The 7500-nt window shown below is 42.3% G+C and overlaps 1 protein-coding gene across 1 annotated transcript in view; it reads left to right on the plus strand.

Moving 5' to 3' along the window:
• Positions 1-7500, plus strand: part of rfx3 (regulatory factor X, 3 (influences HLA class II expression)) — a 49873-nt gene that overhangs the window by 11076 nt on the left and 31297 nt on the right. The window lies entirely within an intron of this gene.

Below are 7500 nucleotides of genomic sequence, written 5' to 3' on the forward strand. Positions count from 1 at the left end.
TGTAATTTGATGCAAAGATGATGTCATACATACTTAAATACATATAAATGTGCATACGTTTTTTTTTATATTCGGGATTTAAGATGCTTAAGAGCGTTAAACACGTCATAACAGTTTTGTGAAAAGGGTCCGCTTGCTTCTGGACATACAGATGTCTGTGCTTATCTGTGGAGAAAAGCGCGTTTGACCCGTGCGTCTCTGTGGCGGGGCAGGTTCAGGCGGTGGGGGTAGACAGACAGCCAGTGTTGGCCTCCTCTTGGGCCTTTGTTCCCCTTGTGCTTCGAGGCTGCAGTTGTGTTTAAGTGGCCCACAGGGGAGCGCATGAATGAGGAGCTGCAGTCAGACAGGTGCCACAGGGAGCAGGTGGGCTTCAACACAATATACATCAGCTGCTTCCGCATGCACACTTACACACTACACATCAAGTGCCAGAAGAACCACTTGCTCACTCATTTACGAAAGGAAGGAACGGTATGAAGTAGCGCTGCAAGATACTGGGAAAATATGCGATTAGTGTTGCGATAACGAGAAAACTAACTAGCAATTTATAAAACAAAAGGTACCAGAAGAACCGCTTGCTCATTGGTTTACCAAAGTAAAGAATGGTATAAAGCAGCGCTATATGGGCAAAATATGGGATTATTGTGGTTGCGATAGCAATATTTATTACGATACTATAACTAAGAACCGCTTTCTCACTGATTTACAAAAGGAAAGAACGGTGTGACGTAGCACTGCACGATACTGGGATAATATGCGATTAGTGTTGTGATTAACAATATTTCTTATAAAAACAGCAACTAGAAATTTTTAAAAAGATATATTTATTTATGTTTTGATCGTACCCTTACAGGTCATTATCCACTTTCATAGGCCTAAGCAGATGTCTGTTAGCATCTAATGTTATGATGTTGGCCAGAGATTGTTTCAAATGACTGCATATTTGCACGATGTGTTTTTAAAGTTGACGCTAATTGTTAAGTATGAAGTATAAAGTAGTGCTGCACTATACTGGGAAAATAAATGATTATTGTTGTTGAGTGTTGCGTTGTGATAACAATGTTTCTTATGATATAACTAGCAATTTTGGGATTTTTGGAAGTCGACTTTTACGTTATCCGAGTCGACGTCGACTAGTCGCTGGTGACATCATCAATAAAACACAAAGCACAAATGTTGTGCAACACGCCACAATTTGTGATTCATTTGCAAGAAAAATATATTCGCATGCTGTTTGACAGCTCATAACATGTTGCAAAACAATGCAACATTACCGATTACTAGTGTTATTTATTGCTGCTCAGTTACTGATTAATCAACCCAGGCTTATTCTGAGAACGTAGTCCCGGGGACGTTTCTGGAGACCGCGAAATACGTAGTCGGGGGTACGTACGGCTGCATTTCATTTTTTTAAGCGAACGCTGCGGGGCGGTGTGAGGCCGTTCCCTTCGGCGCTTGCCGGCTGGCCCGGCCGCTCGCCTCCGTGTGGAGGGCTTTCCCGCTGCAACCAGTTTGTCCGGTTAGCTCTTCGTGTACTCTGGCGGACTCGAGGCGCAGAGAGGGGCTGACCACGACGACCGGGTTCGAGTCCGGGGAAGAGCGGTTCCAGAAATCAGGTAGGAAAACAAAAATAAAATCCAAAAAATGAAGCGAACAAGTTCGTCACAGGGTGAGAATGTGGTCAAAATCTGAAAACGTGGTAAAGATCAGACGAGGGCTTTTCTTTTTCTGGACGGCTTTTGTGAATCGTCGTCGGTTGGGTTTAGGGTGGGTCAGCCGATTGGCCGGTCGCACGGTCAATCATTCTGTCATCCAGGCAGACAGGCAGAAGGTCGTTCGACAGCGGCCTCCAGCGGGTTTACGCGAGAACGGCGCAGGAAAAAGCACGCACAGCGGCCTCTCGCGGACTCGCAAAAACAAAAACTGCAAAAATACGTACCTCCCGGGACGTATTTCGCGGTCTCCAGAAACGTCCCCAAGACTATGTTCTCAGAATGAGCCTGGGTTGTGATTAATACAGCACAAAATAATAATAAACAACAAACAATCATCCATTTCTCTCTCTAGACTTAAAAACAAGTGAAAAAGATGTGGTATTTAAACATGAGTAATAATTTTACATTGAAAATAGCTGAAGTTTATTTCTAAACTAATTTCGAGACGATCATGTGCTTATGATTGCTTGCAGCCGGTCCTGCATTATCCAATTCATGATTCTCCAATCAGATGATTCCTAAGCCACTATAAATACCCTCAGTTCCATATCACAGCCATCTTCGTTTTTGAGAATCACCCCCCTCCCCCTTCCACCCCTACTCCTCCTCCTTTCCTAGATGGGAGGCACGGTGGCCCAGTGGTTCGCACCGTTTCCTGACAGCAAGAACGTCACTGGTTCTAGTCCTTACCAAGCCAGTCGACGTTTCTGAGTTTACATTCACTCTCTAATGTGAAGGTGTTAATCATCAGAGACAGTATGTTTCAGTTAAAAATATGTATTTTTTTATAAAATAATGAGTGTTCAGGTCCACACAGACATTGAATGCACACAGGTCTGTTTAAAAACACATTATAGGCGATCGTATTTAATTATATATTATTATTATTATTATTTATTGTGCTGTGCTAAGTACACAGTTGGTTATTTGCAGTCGATCATTTGCATATACTGCAGGTGTTTTCTCCCCTTAGACTTCAACTATAAAGTTTAAGGACAGCAGGAAGTGATGTGTTAGTGATGTCACTGTCATGAAGTGCACTCGCTGCACACTCAACATGTCTCTGGATTGTTAGTGTGCTTGTAAACCAGGTGAGGGTTTTATGTGTTTACACACTACAAATCCTCATCTACTAAAGCACATATATCTAGCATTAGGAAGAACATAAAAAACAGCCCTAACCTTAACCCTAATGAGTCTGTTCATTGGAATCCAATGAAAAGCAAAAGTCACCTGCAGTTAAAGTCAGAATTATTCCCCCTCCTGGGATTTTTGTTTTTCTTTTGAATATTTCCCAAATGATGTTGAACAGATTCAGGAATTTCTCACAGTATTTCCTATAATATTTTTTCTTCTGGAGAAAGTCTTATTTGTTTTATTTCGGCTAGAATAAAAGCAGTTTTTAATAGTTTTAAAGCCATTTTAAGGTCAATATTATTAACCCCCTTCAGCAATATTAGTTTTGGATTGTCTGCAGAACAACCACTGTTATACAATGACTTGCCTAATTACCCTAACTTTACCCTAATTACCCTAGTTAAGCCTTTAAATGTCACTTTAAGCTGAATACTAGTATCTTGAAGAATATCTAGTCTAATAATATTTACTGTCATGGCAAAGATAAAAGAAATGAGTTATTAAAACTATTATGATTAGAAATGTGTTGAGAAAATCTGCTCTCCTTCAAACAGAAATTGGGGAAATTATACAGGGGGTCTAATAATTCTGACTCATCATCATCATGATCTCTGAGTGATGGCGAATGGTTCTCCACTTTACATCTTCATCTCTGAGCGGTGTGCGCTCGCGTTCAGGATCATTAGCGTGTGTGCAGGAAATGGCAGGAATGCTGGGTAATCAGACGTGTAGGGCTGAGGGGGAGGTGAAGCGAGCACAACACCACCTGCACCCTTCAGGTAAATGAGGAAGAGGAGGTGCGGGAGCCTCCGGGGAGACATGGATAATTAACCTGGAGAGACCTGATCATGGAAACTTGTGCAGCTCAAAGCCTTGTGCTGCTGCAGCTGCTGTATGCTCAAACACGGCTTGTTTACACGCTAAATCACACAGACAGAGCATGAAAACCTTCTTCGTTTCAGCATCGATATCGCAATGTGCGCAACCACAGTAGACACATATCGCAGAATCTGCAGTGTTAAGTCGGGATTATACTGTGACTATCACAATATTCAATATATCGACTTACCGTGCAATATTTAGAGATGACCTCAATACTTTTTTGCCGTTCCAATATTTATTTACAAATTCACAAATAACGTTAAACCCGTTTTATAATGACATTTACATTCTCACTGCTGTCAAAGTTTACACCCTAAGGGGTGTCCGAACTCGGTCCTGGAGGGCCGGTGTCCTGCAGATTTTAGCTGCAACTTGCCTCAACACACCTGCAGGGATGTTTCTAGAAATCCTAGTAAGTGTGAATGTCTGTGTGTCTGATTGTGTGTGTAAATGTGTAAACTTTGTAGGATACCGGCCCTCCAGGACCGAGCCCTAATAGGACATTTAATAGTGTATATAGGTATATAATACGGCATTTTACCCTTTTAACATCAAATATTAAACTGTGAAAACTGGACTGACAGTTTCAATCTACTAGAACCTCTATGTTAAGCTGCTTTGATTCAATCTACATTGTAATGTGATAGAGAAATAAAGATGAATTGAATTGAAAATTACAGAATCTAAATGGCCTTAATAATGATAAGTGTTTGAAAGTGTTTATGGCTATGTGCATTATTATGCCATTATATAATAATTATATAATCAGTGGCATAAAATGATCTCAGAATGACAATAATATCGCTTATTGCTGCGATTTCTGTGATGATGTATAGCACAGCAAACATTCCTTTTTGTGACAGGCCTAACTGTGTGAACATTTCAAGAGCGTTCATTCAATCATATACCGTTTTAATACAGATTAGTTTTATTGCACTTTTTATACCAAGAGTTTTATTTCTGTACCTGAATATTGTTTGACTTAGGCCCAATCCCAATTCTGTTTTTGTAATAATGCAATGTATTAAAGGGCACCGATGGTAAAAAATCTACTTTTCAAGCTGTTTGGACAGCCATATGTGCATGTATGGTGTATAGAGCGTCATATTGGGGTGATATAAGCACACCCAGTGCTTTTTTTTCAATTTAACAACATAAAAATGGTGGACCAATTGGAGCTGTTTTCAAACCGACCGCAACTTTACGTAGGAGAGCGGTCCCCCCGCCCACCAATATTGATTGACAGGCGCGTCATCATATCCTCAGTTTGTTGATTCACGTCCGCCATTTTCAGCGTGAGTCGAAGCCATATCACTAAAGGAACACGCTAGCTCTATTTTTAGATGCAAGGCTCATTGGGCTCAACACAAGATCAATATTCTCCACATTATCGCTCTAATCGGAATTATTGGTTGTATCTTTAGGTAGGTTTGCAAACATGCGTACTTCTCATTGAGTCTACCTTATACTTCAGCCGTTTGCATTTCTCGCGATCCCAGAAGCTCCCTGTGATCTTAACTAGCATGCGTTTTAGATTTCTAAACATCGGTTTCTATCAGGATACACTCAAGTCGACGGCTGGGCGCCGCGGACCGCTGCAGAAACCTATGTTTAGAATTCAAAAATGCGTGGCGCGACGATTCGGGACACTTCATGTTTCTGCCGCGCCACAGAGAGTGTCTGGTGTGCCGTGTTGCGGCTTCGAGCGGCGCATCCGGTGCCTCAGTCAAAGTTAATTCAGTGTGCGTGGTTATTAGTTTCTGTGTACAAGCTCGGCACTTGAAACTAGCACACAGTTGGCTGTAAAACTGTACAAAGACACAAATGATTTTGTACTCTCTGCTTGGTCTGTGTCAGAGTCGTACATGTACGACTGAATGCTGAACCTCTCCAGCTCCTTCTCGCAGTCTGCCTGTCAGACTCTGTTGCAAACGCAGAGCGGGTGAGCTCATGGCCCCGCCCCCTTGTTACGTTGGCAGGAAGCCGAAACTAATTTACATGTGAGGCAACACACCCATAAATCAGCGAGCTGTGGACACGCCCCCAACATGACACTTTTAACACATTATAATATAAAAATCTGAATTGTGTTTTAAACTGAACCTAAACTGGCACACTCAGAACAACCATAATATTAATATTAAATCATAAAAAAGAGGTAAACTATGTGCCCTTTAAAACATATGCTTGTTTATTGTAAAAATGTGTAATAATGATAAAAAAAAAAAAAAATAAAAAAAAAAAAAACTCATTTCTCCTGACTTCCGTCTGCAGCTATGCTGGCGTGTATTCAGGGAAATATTCGTACTTCCTGGTTTCGAGTGTGGTTCTGAAAAATCTTCATTTCAAGGGCTATCTAGCGCTTCCCCTGAGCCCTACGCCTTCAAGCTAAAGAGAATCGGGACACCGAGCCCTTCACGTGAACGCGCAAAACAAGGGGTAGGGGTATGGGGAAGGGCTGATGGGTAGAAGTGGGATTGGGCCTTAATATTTGCTCTGTCCTACACTGTAAAAAGCGATTAGTTTGCTTTACCTAAACAAAAGAAAGGGAGTAAACCAAGCGCTTAAATGAATTATGTGTATAAGTGTAAAAAATAAGTTAAGTCAACTTAACCTTTCCAAGTTACAATGGGTTTACTTAGAGCTTGGCGATTTGGCCTAAAATCAAAATCTCGATTAATTGAACATTTTGACTCGATTAGGATTAATATTCGATTCTTTATTTCTTTATTTTATTTTTCCCCCTCATATTCACTGACAAGCTTCATACAGTAAATAATAATCACTCGGTGTGAGAAAGTGAACGTTATTTACAATAATATTCGTTTTAATACACTGATCAAACAGATCTGGGTGCATGTGTGAATGTGGTACCACTAGCCGCGTTTCCACTATCGCGCCTAAAGCGAGCAAGCCAGGGCGAGCCAAGGCCAGTCGCGTTTCCACTATCACTTCCGGGGCAAAGCGGGGCTTCCTTGGGGCCAGCGTCCGGCCTTTTTCGGCCTGCCAAATACCTTGGGCCAAGGAGGGCCAACTGGGGCTTCGGGGCGGGGTTACGTACAAAGGCGGAGTTTTCCTGTCAGGTAAAGAGGAGACAAGATGCTCGTTCTCGTCGCTCGGCTGCTCTTTTGCGCCGTGCAGCCAAAATCTGTGTTCGAAGTAAATGCCGCCGAACTCGAATGTCCTTATCCAGGGATCGCTGTCTGGCCTTACACCAACAGACCACAAACAGTAAAAAAGCAATCGCTTCGGTGTTCTCCATCTTCCAGCTCTCGTAGTGATGCCAGGTTGTGTTTGTGGTTATAATTTGAGTTTTTTGTTCCCGCTGAAGTGGGCGGGTTGTGTGACGGGTTGTGTGACGTTTGATTCGGGGGACGTTCTGGGGGCGGTGTTTGCGTGACAGGCTGCGAGCAACTAGCCCGACAGTGGAAACGCGACATGATTTCGGCCTCATTTCTCAACCTCCCGGGCTATTGGCCCGGCCTGGCCCGATTAAAGCCCTGGCTCGCACTGGCCCGATAGTGGAAATGCGGCTATTGTAGTCCAGTCACCAGTACTCGCACATTCATCATTAAAAGCAACTGGACTACAATGGGACCTCATTCACACGTACGCCGAGATCTGTTTGATCAGTGTATTAAAGCTTATAATACTGTTAATAATGTTCAATTTCTCACACGGAGCGATCGTTTGGCTTCACAAGACCTCAGTGTGTCATCAGGAGCCCTGACTATTGATTTAGATTCATTTATATGTGTTTATCTTT

Source organism: Danio aesculapii, chromosome 10 (assembly GCF_903798145.1).
Source record: "Danio aesculapii chromosome 10, fDanAes4.1, whole genome shotgun sequence".
Lineage (NCBI taxonomy): Eukaryota > Metazoa > Chordata > Actinopteri > Cypriniformes > Danionidae > Danio > Danio aesculapii.